The sequence below is a fragment of the Zonotrichia albicollis genome, chromosome 32 (genome assembly GCF_047830755.1).
Source record: "Zonotrichia albicollis isolate bZonAlb1 chromosome 32, bZonAlb1.hap1, whole genome shotgun sequence".
In the NCBI taxonomy this organism is placed as follows: domain Eukaryota; kingdom Metazoa; phylum Chordata; class Aves; order Passeriformes; family Passerellidae; genus Zonotrichia; species Zonotrichia albicollis.
This window is the reverse complement of record NC_133850.1, coordinates 5,240,739-5,258,914: the sequence shown is the minus strand read 5'-3', so window position 1 is coordinate 5,258,914 and position 18,176 is coordinate 5,240,739.

Below are 18,176 nucleotides of genomic sequence, written 5' to 3'. Positions count from 1 at the left end.
TCGGGGGGCTTTGTCCTTTGCAGGCGACCGTGGTGATGTGGAAGATCCTCCAAGAGTCCTCTGTCCCACGTGTAGTGAGGCCATATTTCCCCCGCCTTTTTGTTCATCTGCTCTTCCAAGTGTTCTCCAGCACAGAAGAGATGCCAGAGGAGGTCCAAACCTTCTGGAAGGATTGCCTGGAAGAGCACGGTCTTGTCATCAGCCCCAACAGGTGCTCCATCCCACTCCTCCTGTCCCTGCCTGACACGTGGCCTGCAAAGGAGCCAGTGCTGCCAGAGTGACCTGGGCTTTGCTGTGCACACAGGTTTGCAGTGCAGACCCTGAAGTCCCTGCTCTGCCAAAAGCAGTACAAGGATGTGGTGTTGTCAGTGGAAGGCAAGCGTGGCTGGGACACGCTGCTCTGTGCTGACACCCGCCACTATGCCATGGGTCTGCTGGCCAGGTGAGACTCACTTTCTCCCCATTGATCCTGCCATTTGTGCTCTGTGCCCGAGCCGTCCCACACATTCCCCGAGACCCTGGGACACACTGAGGGACAGCTAAGGACACACTGAGGGACGGCCAAGCAGACTGGAAAAGGCTGCGAGGGGAGAGAGCACAGGAGGAGACACCTCCTAAAGGGCCCAGGTCCCCATGCAGAGTGGTGGTAAAAGACCACCAGGCTCTGTAAGCCTGTCCTTGGAGAGATTTGCTCAGCTTCCTGGTCCCTTTTTTGCCCTCCTAGGGAGATGCGCCACGCTTGTCATCGCTTGTGTTCCAGTATTGCACTCCACCTCCTCTGGCTGCTCAGCACACAGGAGCCACACTGGGATCTGCCCGCCCTGGCATTCCTTGTGGAGGTGAGCCGGGTGTCCAGCGCTGCCTGGCTGTGCTGCCTCCCAGCTCTCTGCCCTCTCGTGGCCGCAGACACCTGGGACGGTGCCCGCACCCTGTGCTGCTGCTGCTGCTGCTGCTGCGTCCTGGGCCCAGCCCTGTGCGGCTGCGGGCTCCTGCCGGCCGGCTCCCCCATCACTGGCCTGTGCCTTTCAGGTCCTCGTGTGCCTGGATTCTAGTGAATGTGGCGACAGTGTTGTGAAGGTCTCTTCAAGGTACCTGCAGAGCGAGTGCAGGGAGAGGCGTCGCCTGGCGCTCAGGGCCCTTCTGGAGCTCATTGATGATCCCTCAATGGTGAGAAGGGGGCGGTGGCTGAAGCTGCACTGGGAACGCAGTCGCCTGGCCTGGCCTGGCCTTTGGGCACTGGGGCAGCTGCTGCCAGCTCTCCTGCCTCCTGCTTCAGCTACCCCAGTGCTTCAGGACAGTCCTTTGGCCTCTGGGCCCTGTGGCAGCAGGGTGGGACTTCACAGACTTGTGTTGCGCACAGGCCGAAAGAATGTGGAGCTTGACCGAAAGCCTCATGCGCCTACTGGCGGACAAAGATGCAGAGACAGCTGGGATGACACTCATCACACTCAGCTTTATACTCCTGCACAAACACATGCTGATGTCCACCCCCATTGCCGTGCAGCTGGCTGAGGCACTCCTGCCGCTCTTTGACCACGTAAGGCTCTGTGCCCCCAGCTACAGCCACTGGGTGCTGCCTGGAAACTGTGTGCCCTGTGCATTTCCAGCCCTGTGCCCAGGGTGCCCGGAGGAGCCAATGCTGAGGTGTTTTTTCATTTTTTCTTCATCTAGGATAATAGCCAGGTACAGCTGCTCTCCATAAAACTCTTCCGAGACATGATGGAGTACTTGGAAGAGAGAGAAAACCCTTTGGAAAGCCCTGTGCAACAGAGCCTGCTTCCACTCTTCTTCCACTGCAATGATGAGAATCAGCATGTGGCAGAGGTGAGGACTCGTGGGCTGCTGCTGTCCGCCTGGCACGGGGCTCGGCTGCCTCCTGCCCTGCGCCTGCTGGACCGCAGCCTCCTGCAGGCCATGGCAGGGGGAGGCGGGTCCCGAGCCCTGGGCTGCGGGGCCATCTCCGCGTCTCTGCTGCTCTCCAGGCTTCTCGGGAAACGCTGCTTTATGCGGTCAAGTTCATCAAGAGGAGGGATCTCAAAAAGCTGCTGAAGGAGCAGAAACTGTGGAAGTTCAGCAAGTGCCTGGTAAGGACGGCCTGGAATCCCCACCTCAGCCAGGAGAAGGCCCCTGAGGGCGGTGCTCAGTGTGCGGGCCGGGCAGCTGTGCCCCTGCGCGCTGCTGCAGCCAGAGGCCGCGCGGGCTCCTCTCCAGGCTCCCGTGGGCCCGAGCCGGGTGCCCATGAAAGCCCGGCCCGGCGGAGCTGCGGGGCAGGGGCGGCACCGCGGCTCCCAGGGCAGCAGCCGGCCCTCTCCCCCTCCCCTCTCGGGAGCCCGGCGCCAGCGGCTGCTGGCCGCGCCTCAGGGCTGTGTGGCCGGGGGAGGCCGGGGCTTGGCGCAGGCAGCGCCCGGCCCAGGGCCTGAGCCCGCGCCAACCCTTCCCTCCTGCCGCTCTCTCCAGCTGGCAGAGGACAGGAGCAGAGCAGCCGAGCACCTGCGCCGAGCCCTGCGCTACCTGAAGAGCCCACAGGAGCCCCTGCGAGAGGCGGCCATCAGCTTCATGGGTGAGTTACGAGCCCGGGCTCCCTTCCCCGGCCCGCCGCAGCTCGGCCCCGGCCCCGCCTGCTGCCCCGGCAGCGGCAGCCGCGCCCGGCGCCGTGAAGCCCCGCCTGGCCTGGGCATTGCTGCTGCCGCCCTCTGACAGCCGTGCCCTGGGGCGACAGCGTGCCGCATGGGCTGAGCTGAGCCCTGCCGGGCCGGCAGCCCGTGTGGCCACAGCGCCGCAGCGGCGCTGGCAGGGAGCTGTGCCGCTGGGGCCATGACAGGCTCTGTGTTCACAGGCATGGCCGGGCGGCACCTGAGGGGGCAGCAGCAAGAGCTGCAGCTGATCTGCGCTGGTGAGTGAGGGCAGCGGGCTGACAGCGGGGGCTGCCGGGGGGAGCTGCAAGCCCTGCCCCGGCTGCGGAGGGCTCTGCTCCCGTGGGCAGAGCACACGGAGATTTCAGGGCCACGCGGGCCATTCGTGGCCAGCAGCTTCGGGCTGATCCCCTTGCTCCCTTCTCCCTCCTGGCCATGGCAAGAGCCGGCTGTTGTGGCCCTGGCAGGGGGCTCTTCCTCGGCTCCCTGCAGCTCCAGCTTCTGACCGTGCCTCTGTTCCTCTCTCTCGCAGCCCTTGAAGACAAAACGAACGACGTCAGCCTCGCCGTCGGAAGCCTGGCAATTCAAACGCTGTGCATCGTCAGGTCAGGAGAGCGGGCTCCCATCTCCAGGTTCCAGTGGCTCCAAAATCACCTGCGCAGGGCGTGGAAGACACGGCCTCCTCGTCCGTCATGGCTCGGCTGCCTGCCCTGCCAGAGCTCTGTGGAGGATTGATCCCAGAAGCTCTTTTCGCTGGGGCCCCCTGAGTCAAGTTTTATTTTGTTTTTCTTCAAGAATTTTATTTTATTTATTTTTTTTCTTTTTCCATGTAAATACAGATTATGTTAACATACACAGACTCCCAGGATCTTTCTTTTGCTGCCCAGGGTCCGTACGGCATAGGGGAGGAGGGGGAAAAGGATGCTCGCACTCAGCCAGCTGCGCAGGCGTGCAGTGGGCCCGGGGAAATGGCCAGAAACCCCTCGGCCTTTGGTGGTTCTGCTGAAGCCTTTGTGCTGCCCACAGAGCGGCTGGGCAGGGGCCGGAGCTGCGGGGATCCCTGCCAGAGAGGTGCCTGGAGATGGCCACAAGCCCTGGGTCAGGCAGGAAGCGCCAGCCGTGTCCTCCTGCCCGTGTGCTGCCGGCTGCCTTGCTGAGGGCTCCCAGGTGCCTCTGCATGGGGCTGCTCTGGAGCTGCTGTGGGGCTGCGGCGCTGCTGCCGGGCAGCTTGGCCGGGCTGGGGCAGCCCCTGAGGGGCTGGGCCGCTGGCAAGCCGTGGGCAATGGGCTGTCAGAGGCCACAAGCAGCCCCCTGGCAGCCGCCTTGTTCCTGCCAGAGTTGACCTGCAAGACGCATCCTGGGCACTCTGCAACTAACAGCATCAGTGTTGTTGGAAACCCAAATGCAGAGAAATCTCAGACCTTTGGTCTTGTCAGCAAAGCTTAGAATTAAGCACAGGGTTTGATCTGAGACCTTGCAAAGGGCTCCCAAACTTAGGTGATAGAAGCGAGAATGCGGATTTCTAGTTTATAGCAGCGACACGGGGAGGAAAGTTGAAGTGGAGGAAAGTTTAGAGTTTTCGAGTTCAAGATCTAGGAAAAAATCCAAGTAGTTACAATGGTAAACAAGAAGTTTAGGATGCAGTGCTGTAGATTTGTGTGTCATAGCATGACTGGCTAAGGAAGCTTACACTGTCAGCATGATGTGGGAACCCAGGAAATTCCTCTGACTGCCCTGCAGGACTCGAGACCCTGTCAGAGGGCTCAGAGAGCTTGGCACAGAGCCCAAGACCCCTGTGCCTTTGATTTAGCCCTTGGAAAAAACAATCCCCAACCTTGTATGAAGAATGACCAGCCACAAAAGTTGAAGTAGAATGATAGTGAATTTATCCCAGAGTGGAAAACTAGATTTTGAGGGTTTTTAGAATGGGGCTTCAGGGGGCCAGATGGAGCAATCTGGGCACGTCCAGCCTTTCTCCTTCTTCTTGGCCTCCATCTTCTGCTGTGATGTTGGCATTTGAGATTGGTCTAGAGTAGAAGCTCGCTGTCCGACATAGACGATAGGGATTGGAAAGTAATTGTAACTGTTGTACAGGTAGTTTTTAGTAGAAAAAGATAACACCACCCCAGAGGAGGCAGAGTGCCTTAGACTGTCTTGCTGAGCGGACCTCGGCAGGACAGGAGAAAGAATTTTATAGATAAGATACAATCAACAACCTTGAGACTGAGAAATGAAGAGCTCGGACTCCTTCTTCCACCACCGGGCTGGGAAAAGAGACTTTCTAACTTATCTCGCGGTCACTCTGACCAGCTAGACACTCCGAGAGCATGAGTCCGTAAGATGAAATCTTGAAGATTGGGTCCAAAACATAAAAATCCTTGTTGGCCGTGTCTTCTTGGCCAAGAAATCCTTCAAAGCTCTTGTAACTACAAGTCTTGCGGCCCTGTGAGCCATGCGGTGGAGATGTGAGCCCAACTCACCCTTCCTGCCTATGTAGAAGAGAAGAAAAAGCAATGGCATCATCTAAAAAACTCAGAGGTCCGCTCTCTAGCTCGTTCCAAACTCCTTCAACTCCCCAAAAGTGGGATTTAGCTACAAATAGATGACAAGGACTCTCAGGGCTGCCTCTCTGACTCCAGAGCGGCTGCTTTAGAATCTTTCACATAACCCTGTGTAGTCAGGTGCCAGAAATGGATCATTTGAAGAAACTTTCCCAACTGACTTGCATGGAGGCTTGTTTGAAGGGTGTTTGAAGAGAAAGTTTCCCAGAAGAGGTCTGGGCTTTGGCCTAGCTGTGTCCCCTGCTGACTGTGAAGTGTGCCATCAGCTGCAGGGCTATCCCGGCTAAAAAATATCATCGAGTCACTTGGACTTGCTCTTTTTGGCCTATAAAAGCTGGACCCACTTTCGGGGCAAATTTGGAGAGTTCATCTATGGGTGGATGGAACACCTAGGATTTTCCCAGTTGCTGGGAATGGTTCTTAAGGTCCCTGGAGTAAAACGGGGCTTCTAAGCAACTGCGCATCGTCAAGATGACAAAGAATTGTCTTGGTTTGAAGAGAGAGGTGTCTGCTAAGGAAGGCAGAAGTCTTCTCTGGAATGGAAAATGTAAATCCCCTCCCTTCAAATGATTCTCATTTAGAAATTCAAATGCTCTCAGGGAAAGATATGGGGATAGGCCTGAGCCCGCAGAGCAGGGCGGCCTTTGCTTATGGTCTGAGCCCTTCCTAAAGATTCTGTCAGGCTGTCTTAGACACCTGGGGCCAGGGATTCCTTCCAAGCTGGGCCACTTTAGCAGGGCTGGGGCCGGCCCCAGGGCAGGAGGCAGTGTGTGCAAGGGCCCTGGGTGGCACGCTGCAGCACGGTCACCGTGCCATGGAACGGAACCCGGTCTCCAAGGCCCCTTTGTGACACGTGGGAAATAGAAGCTTGCCCGGTGCTGGGAGCAAGCAGCGGGGCACAACGGGACAGAGCAGTGCTGTGAGGAGCCCCCACACAGCGCACTCGTTCCCGTCTGACCAGGAGCTTTTCTGCAGCGTTCTTCCTGCAGCTGAGCTCAAGGCCAGAGCACAGGACTCGGTGACCCGTGGCCTTCCAAGCCTTCTATTCTGCAGCTGCCCCCAAGGGCAGAGCGTGGGACTTGGTGCCCTGGAGCTTTCCCAGGGCACCTCTCCTGCAAGTAGCTCCAGCCACAGACATGGAGCAGAGACCCCCGAGAGTGCCCAAGATGGCCTGGGTGGAGGAGGAGGAAGAAGGCCCTGGAGCAGCCCCAGCACGGGAGACTGAAGAGGTGGTGCCCTTCCATCCACCACAGGGGGGTGAGTGGCAGAACTGGGCTGCAGGCCTGGAGCCTGCAGCCAACTTGGCCCCATGCCATGCCATGCCATGCCATGCCATGCCATGCCATGCCATGCCATGCCATGCCATGCAATCCCCTGGGGAAATGCCCACGGACAGGCCGGAAGAGGCGCCAGGCAGACACCCCTCAGCGGCCTCGCTCCATCCCCCTGGGGCATCGCAGGGCTCTCCCTGCCTGGGGAGTGCAGGGCTGGGCTGTGTTCTCCGGCCTCTCCCGCAGCCCCTCAGCTCTGGCTGCGCTCCCTCTTTGCCAGATGAAGCTGTGGAGCGCACACATGAGCAGGAATCCAGCCGTGGCCGCTTCCATCGAACAGCGCAGGTACCTGCAGCCACCCCCACCCGGGCTGGGCCTGCTGTCCCTGCTCAGCCCAGCACCGTGTGTGCAGCACTCCATGCAACATCCGCGGCTTCTTGCCCTTCTCCTACAGCTCGTCTGCCACTTCATCCGGAGCATTCAGCAGGAAGAGACCCGCACCATGGGCACTGGGCTCACAGCTCACTCCGAGCTCCTCAAGCATGAGACCAGTGCCGCCCTGCTGGATTTGCTCCTGGAGAAGGGTGTTGCCAGGCCAGAACAAGTAAGCAGCCTGGGGCCAGGCTTCAGTTCCCCCAGGAGTCACGTGGCTTCCCCAGCCACGCCTGCTGCTCCCTCAGAGCCTTTGAGGCCATGGCAGTGCGCTGGCAAGGAAAGCACTTCTCTGGGGAGCCTGGGGACATTGCTCTCTCTGGCAGCTTTCCAAGTCTCCCCGTGCCTCCCGCAGGTGCCTGCCATGGTGAGGTACATTCACCGATGGCTCCTGGCCAATGATTCTGCCCAGCACAGGCTGGACAAGGCCCTGCTGAAACTCACCAAAGCACAGCCGGCTGACGCAGTCGTGACGCTCCTGCGTGTGGCCCCGTCCTGTGACAGGTATGGGGCCCACCTGCCCAGAGGGCTCAGGCCTCCCAAGCCCATCACCCTGTATCGCCTGGCCCAAGGTGTCTGAGCTAGAGAGTTCTAGAACCCTCTGGCTGCTGCCTTTCCCAGCCCTGGCACGTCAGCCCCTTAGCCTGCTGCCATGCTGCCTTGCTGCCCCTCAGGGCCCGTCCTCACACAGCTTGGCTGCCTGGCTGCTGCTGGCAAGGGCCAGTGGGCAGAGGAAGAGCCGGCGCTCAGCCCAGGCCCCTAGGGATGCCCAGGCCACGCTGCTGTGTCTGAGATCCCCCCTGAGACAGAGCTCTAATCCCGCAGAGCTGCCACCTCCATGTGGAAGACCATCATGTGCTCGTCCAGGACCGCGGAGCCAGTGCAGCTGATCCTCCTGGATGTGCTGGGGAGCTGGCCAGAGTACAGCACGTGCACCTCGGATGGGGACAAAACGGCTGTCTTTGCCCTGGCTGTGAGTTTCCGCAACTGGCCTTTGCTGGCCCCAAGGCCGCCTCTCCAGCAGCTCTCCATCCTCCTTCCCCCACTGCATCTGCCTGCCTCAGGCGCTGGCCGGAAACCTGGCCCAGGGCCAGCTTCAGCCCCACCAGGCCCCGTGCTCCCCTGCCAAGGTCTCTCCGGGCCTCTCCCTGCCACGCTCGGGCCCTGCCACACGGACACCTCGGCACTGAGCGCTCTCTTGGGGGGCTTTGTCCTTTGCAGGCGACCGTGGTGATGTGGAAGATCCTCCAAGAGTCCTCTGTCCCACGTGTAGTGAGGCCATATTTCCCCCGCCTTTTTGTTCATCTGCTCTTCCAAGTGTTCTCCAGCACAGAAGAGATGCCAGAGGAGGTCCAAACCTTCTGGAAGGATTGCCTGGAAGAGCACGGTCTTGTCATCAGCCCCAACAGGTGCTCCATCCCACTCCTCCTGTCCCTGCCTGACACGTGGCCTGCAAAGGAGCCAGTGCTGCCAGAGTGACCTGGGCTTTGCTGTGCACACAGGTTTGCAGTGCAGACCCTGAAGTCCCTGCTCTGCCAAAAGCAGTACAAGGATGTGGTGTTGTCAGTGGAAGGCAAGCGTGGCTGGGACACGCTGCTCTGTGCTGACACCCGCCACTATGCCATGGGTCTGCTGGCCAGGTGAGACTCACTTTCTCCCCATTGATCCTGCCATTTGTGCTCTGTGCCCGAGCCGTCCCACACATTCCCCGAGACCCTGGGACACACTGAGGGACAGCTAAGGACACACTGAGGGACGGCCAAGCAGACTGGAAAAGGCTGCGAGGGGAGAGAGCACAGGAGGAGACACCTCCTAAAGGGCCCAGGTCCCCATGCAGAGTGGTGGTAAAAGACCACCAGGCTCTGTAAGCCTGTCCTTGGAGAGATTTGCTCAGCTTCCTGGTCCCTTTTTTGCCTTCCTAGGGAGATGCGCCACGCTTGTCATCGCTTGTGTTCCAGTATTGCACTCCACCTCCTCTGGCTGCTCAGCACACAGGAGCCACACTGGGATCTGCCCGCCCTGGCATTCCTTGTGGAGGTGAGCCGGGTGTCCAGCGCTGCCTGGCTGTGCTGCCTCCCAGCTCTCTGCCCTCTTTTGGCCGCAGACACCTGGGACGGTGCCCGCACCCTGTGCTGCTGCTGCTGCTGCGTCCTGGGCCCAGCCCTGTGCGGCTGCGGGCTCCTGCCGGCCGGCTCCCCCATCACTGGCCTGTGCCTTTCAGGTCCTCGTGTGCCTGGATTCTAGTGAATGTGGCGACAGTGTTGTGAAGGTCTCTTCAAGGTACCTGCAGAGCGAGTGCAGGGAGAGGCGTCGCCTGGCGCTCAGGGCCCTTCTGGAGCTCATTGATGATCCCTCAATGGTGAGAAGGGGGCGGTGGCTGAAGCTGCACTGGGAACGCAGTCGCTTGGCCTGGCCTGGCCTTTGGGCACTGGGGCAGCTGCTCCCAGCTCTCCTGCCTCCTGCTTCAGCTACCCCAGTGCTTCAGGACAGTCCTTTGGCCTCTGGGCCCTGTGGCAGCAGGGTGGGACTTCACAGACTTGTGTTGCGCACAGGCCGAAAGAATGTGGAGCTTGACCGAAAGCCTCATGCGCCTACTGGCGGACAAAGATGCAGAGACAGCTGGGATGACACTCATCACACTCAGCTTTATACTCCTGCACAAACACATGCTGATGTCAACCCCCATTGCCGTGCAGCTGGCTGAGGCACTCCTGCCGCTCTTTGACCACGTAAGGCTCTGTGCCCCCAGCTACAGCCACTGGGTGCTGCCTGGAAACTGTGTGCCCTGTGCATTTCCAGCCCTGTGCCCAGGGCGCCCGGAGGAGCCAATGCTGAGGTGTTTTTTCATTTTTTTTTCGTCTAGGATAATAGCCAGGTACAGCTGCTCTCCATAAAACTCTTCCGAGACATGATGGAGTACTTGGAAGAGAGAGAAAACCCTTTGGAAAGCCCTGTGCAACAGAGCCTGCTTCCACTCTTCTTCCACTGCAATGATGAGAATCAGCATGTGGCAGAGGTGAGGACTCGTGGGCTGCTGCTGTCCGCCTGGCACGGGGCTCGGCTGCCTCCTGCCCTGCGCCTGCTGGACCGCAGCCTCCTGCAGGCCATGGCAGGGGGAGGCGGGTCCCGAGCCCTGGGCTGCGGGGCCATCTCCGCGTCTCTGCTGCTCTCCAGGCTTCTCGGGAAACGCTGCTTTATGCGGTCAAGTTCATCAAGAGGAGGGATCTCAAAAAGCTGCTGAAGGAGCAGAAACTGTGGAAGTTCAGCAAGTGCCTGGTAAGGACGGCCTGGAATCCCCACCTCAGCCAGGAGAAGGCCCCTGAGGGCGGTGCTCAGTGTGCGGGCCGGGCAGCTGTGCCCCTGCGCGCTGCTGCAGCCAGAGGCCGCGCGGGCTCCTCTCCAGGCTCCCGTGGGCCCGAGCCGGGTGCCCATGAAAGCCCGGCCCGGCGGAGCTGCGGGGCAGGGGCGGCACCGCGGCTCCCAGGGCAGCAGCCGGCCCTCTCCCCCTCCCCTCTCGGGAGCCCGGCGCCAGCGGCTGCTGGCCGCGCCTCAGGGCTGTGTGGCCGGGGGAGGCCGGGGCTTGGCGCAGGCAGCGCCCGGCCCAGGGCCTGAGCCCGCGCCAACCCTTCCCTCCTGCCGCTCTCTCCAGCTGGCAGAGGACAGGAGCAGAGCAGCCGAGCACCTGCGCCGAGCCCTGCGCTACCTGAAGAGCCCACAGGAGCCCCTGCGAGAGGCGGCCATCAGCTTCATGGGTGAGTTACGAGCCCGGGCTCCCTTCCCCGGCCCGCCGCAGCTCGGCCCCGGCCCCGCCTGCTGCCCCGGCAGCGGCAGCCGCGCCCGGCGCCGTGAAGCCCCGCCTGGCCTGGGCATTGCTGCTGCCGCCCTCTGACAGCCGTGCCCTGGGGCGACAGCGTGCCGCATGGGCTGAGCTGAGCCCTGCCGGGCCGGCAGCCCGTGTGGCCACAGCGCCGCAGCGGCGCTGGCAGGGAGCTGTGCCGCTGGGGCCATGACAGGCTCTGTGTTCACAGGCATGGCCGGGCGGCACCTGAGGGGGCAGCAGCAAGAGCTGCAGCTGATCTGCGCTGGTGAGTGAGGGCAGCGGGCTGACAGCGGGGGCTGCCGGGGGGAGCTGCAAGCCCTGCCCCGGCTGCGGAGGGCTCTGCTCCCGTGGGCAGAGCACACGGAGATTTCAGGGCCACGCGGGCCATTCGTGGCCAGCAGCTTCGGGCTGATCCCCTTGCTCCCTTCTCCCTCCTGGCCATGGCAAGAGCCGGCTGTTGTGGCCCTGGCAGGGGGCTCTTCCTCGGCTCCCTGCAGCTCCAGCTTCTGACCGTGCCTCTGTTCCTCTCTCTCGCAGCCCTTGAAGACAAAACGAACGACGTCAGCCTCGCCGTCGGAAGCCTGGCAATTCAAACGCTGTGCATCGTCAGGTCAGGAGAGCGGGCTCCCATCTCCAGGTTCCAGTGGCTCCAAAATCACCTGCGCAGGGCGTGGAAGACACGGCCTCCTCGTCCGTCATGGCTCGGCTGCCTGCCCTGCCAGAGCTCTGTGGAGGATTGATCCCAGAAGCTCTTTTCGCTGGGGCCCCCTGAGTCAAGTTTTATTTTGTTTTTCTTCAAGAATTTTATTTTATTTATTTTTTTTCTTTTTCCATGTAAATACAGATTATGTTAACATACACAGACTCCCAGGATCTTTCTTTTGCTGCCCAGGGTCCGTACGGCATAGGGGAGGAGGGGGAAAAGGATGCTCGCACTCAGCCAGCTGCGCAGGCGTGCAGTGGGCCCGGGGAAATGGCCAGAAACCCCTCGGCCTTTGGTGGTTCTGCTGAAGCCTTTGTGCTGCCCACAGAGCGGCTGGGCAGGGGCCGGAGCTGCGGGGATCCCTGCCAGAGAGGTGCCTGGAGATGGCCACAAGCCCTGGGTCAGGCAGGAAGCGCCAGCCGTGTCCTCCTGCCCGTGTGCTGCCGGCTGCCTTGCTGAGGGCTCCCAGGTGCCTCTGCATGGGGCTGCTCTGGAGCTGCTGTGGGGCTGCGGCGCTGCTGCCGGGCAGCTTGGCCGGGCTGGGGCAGCCCCTGAGGGGCTGGGCCGCTGGCAAGCCGTGGGCAATGGGCTGTCAGAGGCCACAAGCAGCCCCCTGGCAGCCGCCTTGTTCCTGCCAGAGTTGACCTGCAAGACGCATCCTGGGCACTCTGCAACTAACAGCATCAGTGTTGTTGGAAACCCAAATGCAGAGAAATCTCAGACCTTTGGTCTTGTCAGCAAAGCTTAGAATTAAGCACAGGGTTTGATCTGAGACCTTGCAAAGGGCTCCCAAACTTAGGTGATAGAAGCGAGAATGCGGATTTCTAGTTTATAGCAGCGACACGGGGAGGAAAGTTGAAGTGGAGGAAAGTTTAGAGTTTTCGAGTTCAAGATCTAGGAAAAAATCCAAGTAGTTACAATGGTAAACAAGAAGTTTAGGATGCAGTGCTGTAGATTTGTGTGTCATAGCATGACTGGCTAAGGAAGCTTACACTGTCAGCATGATGTGGGAACCCAGGAAATTCCTCTGACTGCCCTGCAGGACTCGAGACCCTGTCAGAGGGCTCAGAGAGCTTGGCACAGAGCCCAAGACCCCTGTGCCTTTGATTTAGCCCTTGGAAAAAACAATCCCCAACCTTGTATGAAGAATGACCAGCCACAAAAGTTGAAGTAGAATGATAGTGAATTTATCCCAGAGTGGAAAACTAGATTTTGAGGGTTTTTAGAATGGGGCTTCAGGGGGCCAGATGGAGCAATCTGGGCACGTCCAGCCTTTCTCCTTCTTCTTGGCCTCCATCTTCTGCTGTGATGTTGGCATTTGAGATTGGTCTAGAGTAGAAGCTCGCTGTCCGACATAGACGATAGGGATTGGAAAGTAATTGTAACTGTTGTACAGGTAGTTTTTAGTAGAAAAAGATAACACCACCCCAGAGGAGGCAGAGTGCCTTAGACTGTCTTGCTGAGCGGACCTCGGCAGGACAGGAGAAAGAATTTTATAGATAAGATACAATCAACAACCTTGAGACTGAGAAATGAAGAGCTCGGACTCCTTCTTCCACCACCGGGCTGGGAAAAGAGACTTTCTAACTTATCTCGCGGTCACTCTGACCAGCTAGACACTCCGAGAGCATGAGTCCGTAAGATGAAATCTTGAAGATTGGGTCCAAAACATAAAAATCCTTGTTGGCCGTGTCTTCTTGGCCAAGAAATCCTTCAAAGCTCTTGTAACTACAAGTCTTGCGGCCCTGTGAGCCATGCGGTGGAGATGTGAGCCCAACTCACCCTTCCTGCCTATGTAGAAGAGAAGAAAAAGCAATGGCATCATCTAAAAAACTCAGAGGTCCGCTCTCTAGCTCGTTCCAAACTCCTTCAACTCCCCAAAAGTGGGATTTAGCTACAAATAGATGACAAGGACTCTCAGGGCTGCCTCTCTGACTCCAGAGCGGCTGCTTTAGAATCTTTCACATAACCCTGTGTAGTCAGGTGCCAGAAATGGATCATTTGAAGAAACTTTCCCAACTGACTTGCATGGAGGCTTGTTTGAAGGGTGTTTGAAGAGAAAGTTTCCCAGAAGAGGTCTGGGCTTTGGCCTAGCTGTGTCCCCTGCTGACTGTGAAGTGTGCCATCAGCTGCAGGGCTATCCCGGCTAAAAAATATCATCGAGTCACTTGGACTTGCTCTTTTTGGCCTATAAAAGCTGGACCCACTTTCGGGGCAAATTTGGAGAGTTCATCTATGGGTGGATGGAACACCTAGGATTTTCCCAGTTGCTGGGAATGGTTCTTAAGGTCCCTGGAGTAAAACGGGGCTTCTAAGCAACTGCGCATCGTCAAGATGACAAAGAATTGTCTTGGTTTGAAGAGAGAGGTGTCTGCTAAGGAAGGCAGAAGTCTTCTCTGGAATGGAAAATGTAAATCCCCTCCCTTCAAATGATTCTCATTTAGAAATTCAAATGCTCTCAGGGAAAGATATGGGGATAGGCCTGAGCCCGCAGAGCAGGGCGGCCTTTGCTTATGGTCTGAGCCCTTCCTAAAGATTCTGTCAGGCTGTCTTAGACACCTGGGGCCAGGGATTCCTTCCAAGCTGGGCCACTTTAGCAGGGCTGGGGCCGGCCCCAGGGCAGGAGGCAGTGTGTGCAAGGGCCCTGGGTGGCACGCTGCAGCACGGTCACCGTGCCATGGAACGGAACCCGGTCTCCAAGGCCCCTTTGTGACACGTGGGAAATAGAAGCTTGCCCGGTGCTGGGAGCAAGCAGCGGGGCACAACGGGACAGAGCAGTGCTGTGAGGAGCCCCCACACAGCGCACTCGTTCCCGTCTGACCAGGAGCTTTTCTGCAGCGTTCTTCCTGCAGCTGAGCTCAAGGCCAGAGCACAGGACTCGGTGACCCGTGGCCTTCCAAGCCTTCTATTCTGCAGCTGCCCCCAAGGGCAGAGCGTGGGACTTGGTGCCCTGGAGCTTTCCCAGGGCACCTCTCCTGCAAGTAGCTCCAGCCACAGACATGGAGCAGAGACCCCCGAGAGTGCCCAAGATGGCCTGGGTGGAGGAGGAGGAAGAAGGCCCTGGAGCAGCCCCAGCACGGGAGACTGAAGAGGTGGTGCCCTTCCATCCACCACAGGGGGGTGAGTGGCAGAACTGGGCTGCAGGCCTGGAGCCTGCAGCCAACTTGGCCCCATGCCATGCCATGCCATGCCATGCCATGCCATGCCATGCCATGCCATGCCATGCCATGCAATCCCCTGGGGAAATGCCCACGGACAGGCCGGAAGAGGCGCCAGGCAGACACCCCTCAGCGGCCTCGCTCCATCCCCCTGGGGCATCGCAGGGCTCTCCCTGCCTGGGGAGTGCAGGGCTGGGCTGTGTTCTCCGGCCTCTCCCGCAGCCCCTCAGCTCTGGCTGCGCTCCCTCTTTGCCAGATGAAGCTGTGGAGCGCACACATGAGCAGGAATCCAGCCGTGGCCGCTTCCATCGAACAGCGCAGGTACCTGCAGCCACCCCCACCCGGGCTGGGCCTGCTGTCCCTGCTCAGCCCAGCACCGTGTGTGCAGCACTCCATGCAACATCCGCGGCTTCTTGCCCTTCTCCTACAGCTCGTCTGCCACTTCATCCGGAGCATTCAGCAGGAAGAGACCCGCACCATGGGCACTGGGCTCACAGCTCACTCCGAGCTCCTCAAGCATGAGACCAGTGCCGCCCTGCTGGATTTGCTCCTGGAGAAGGGTGTTGCCAGGCCAGAACAAGTAAGCAGCCTGGGGCCAGGCTTCAGTTCCCCCAGGAGTCACGTGGCTTCCCCAGCCACGCCTGCTGCTCCCTCAGAGCCTTTGAGGCCATGGCAGTGCGCTGGCAAGGAAAGCACTTCTCTGGGGAGCCTGGGGACATTGCTCTCTCTGGCAGCTTTCCAAGTCTCCCCGTGCCTCCCGCAGGTGCCTGCCATGGTGAGGTACATTCACCGATGGCTCCTGGCCAATGATTCTGCCCAGCACAGGCTGGACAAGGCCCTGCTGAAACTCACCAAAGCACAGCCGGCTGACGCAGTCGTGACGCTCCTGCGTGTGGCCCCGTCCTGTGACAGGTATGGGGCCCACCTGCCCAGAGGGCTCAGGCCTCCCAAGCCCATCACCCTGTATCGCCTGGCCCAAGGTGTCTGAGCTAGAGAGTTCTAGAACCCTCTGGCTGCTGCCTTTCCCAGCCCTGGCACGTCAGCCCCTTAGCCTGCTGCCATGCTGCCTTGCTGCCCCTCAGGGCCCGTCCTCACACAGCTTGGCTGCCTGGCTGCTGCTGGCAAGGGCCAGTGGGCAGAGGAAGAGCCGGCGCTCAGCCCAGGCCCCTAGGGATGCCCAGGCCACGCTGCTGTGTCTGAGATCCCCCCTGAGACAGAGCTCTAATCCCGCAGAGCTGCCACCTCCATGTGGAAGACCATCATGTGCTCGTCCAGGACCGCGGAGCCAGTGCAGCTGATCCTCCTGGATGTGCTGGGGAGCTGGCCAGAGTACAGCACGTGCACCTCGGATGGGGACAAAACGGCTGTCTTTGCCCTGGCTGTGAGTTTCCGCAACTGGCCTTTGCTGGCCCCAAGGCCGCCTCTCCAGCAGCTCTCCATCCTCCTTCCCCCACTGCATCTGCCTGCCTCAGGCGCTGGCCGGAAACCTGGCCCAGGGCCAGCTTCAGCCCCACCAGGCCCCGTGCTCCCCTGCCAAGGTCTCTCCGGGCCTCTCCCTGCCACGCTCGGGCCCTGCCACACGGACACCTCGGCACTGAGCGCTCTCTTGGGGGGCTTTGTCCTTTGCAGGCGACCGTGGTGATGTGGAAGATCCTCCAAGAGTCCTCTGTCCCACGTGTAGTGAGGCCATATTTCCCCCGCCTTTTTGTTCATCTGCTCTTCCAAGTGTTCTCCAGCACAGAAGAGATGCCAGAGGAGGTCCAAACCTTCTGGAAGGATTGCCTGGAAGAGCACGGTCTTGTCATCAGCCCCAACAGGTGCTCCATCCCACTCCTCCTGTCCCTGCCTGACACGTGGCCTGCAAAGGAGCCAGTGCTGCCAGAGTGACCTGGGCTTTGCTGTGCACACAGGTTTGCAGTGCAGACCCTGAAGTCCCTGCTCTGCCAAAAGCAGTACAAGGATGTGGTGTTGTCAGTGGAAGGCAAGCGTGGCTGGGACACGCTGCTCTGTGCTGACACCCGCCACTATGCCATGGGTCTGCTGGCCAGGTGAGACTCACTTTCTCCCCATTGATCCTGCCATTTGTGCTCTGTGCCCGAGCCGTCCCACACATTCCCCGAGACCCTGGGACACACTGAGGGACAGCTAAGGACACACTGAGGGACGGCCAAGCAGACTGGAAAAGGCTGCGAGGGGAGAGAGCACAGGAGGAGACACCTCCTAAAGGGCCCAGGTCCCCATGCAGAGTGGTGGTAAAAGACCACCAGGCTCTGTAAGCCTGTCCTTGGAGAGATTTGCTCAGCTTCCTGGTCCCTTTTTTGCCTTCCTAGGGAGATGCGCCACGCTTGTCATCGCTTGTGTTCCAGTATTGCACTCCACCTCCTCTGGCTGCTCAGCACACAGGAGCCACACTGGGATCTGCCCGCCCTGGCATTCCTTGTGGAGGTGAGCCGGGTGTCCAGCGCTGCCTGGCTGTGCTGCCTCCCAGCTCTCTGCCCTCTTGTGGCCGCAGACACCTGGGACGGTGCCCGCACCCTGTGCTGCTGCTGCTGCTGCGTCCTGGGCCCAGCCCTGTGCGGCTGCGGGCTCCTGCCGGCCGGCTCCCCCATCACTGGCCTGTGCCTTTCAGGTCCTCGTGTGCCTGGATTCTAGTGAATGTGGCGACAGTGTTGTGAAGGTCTCTTCAAGGTACCTGCAGAGCGAGTGCAGGGAGAGGCGTCGCCTGGCGCTCAGGGCCCTTCTGGAGCTCATTGATGATCCCTCAATGGTGAGAAGGGGGCGGTGGCTGAAGCTGCACTGGGAACGCAGTCGCTTGGCCTGGCCTGGCCTTTGGGCACTGGGGCAGCTGCTCCCAGCTCTCCTGCCTCCTGCTTCAGCTACCCCAGTGCTTCAGGACAGTCCTTTGGCCTCTGGGCCCTGTGGCAGCAGGGTGGGACTTCACAGACTTGTGTTGCGCACAGGCCGAAAGAATGTGGAGCTTGACCGAAAGCCTCATGCGCCTACTGGCGGACAAAGATGCAGAGACAGCTGGGATGACACTCATCACACTCAGCTTTATACTCCTGCACAAACACATGCTGATGTCAACCCCCATTGCCGTGCAGCTGGCTGAGGCACTCCTGCCGCTCTTTGACCACGTAAGGCTCTGTGCCCCCAGCTACAGCCACTGGGTGCTGCCTGGAAACTGTGTGCCCTGTGCATTTCCAGCCCTGTGCCCAGGGCGCCCGGAGGAGCCAATGCTGAGGTGTTTTTTCATTTTTTTTTCGTCTAGGATAATAGCCAGGTACAGCTGCTCTCCATAAAACTCTTCCGAGACATGATGGAGTACTTGGAAGAGAGAGAAAACCCTTTGGAAAGCCCTGTGCAACAGAGCCTGCTTCCACTCTTCTTCCACTGCAATGATGAGAATCAGCATGTGGCAGAGGTGAGGACTCGTGGGCTGCTGCTGTCCGCCTGGCACGGGGCTCGGCTGCCTCCTGCCCTGCGCCTGCTGGACCGCAGCCTCCTGCAGGCCATGGCAGGGGGAGGCGGGTCCCGAGCCCTGGGCTGCGGGGCCATCTCCGCGTCTCTGCTGCTCTCCAGGCTTCTCGGGAAACGC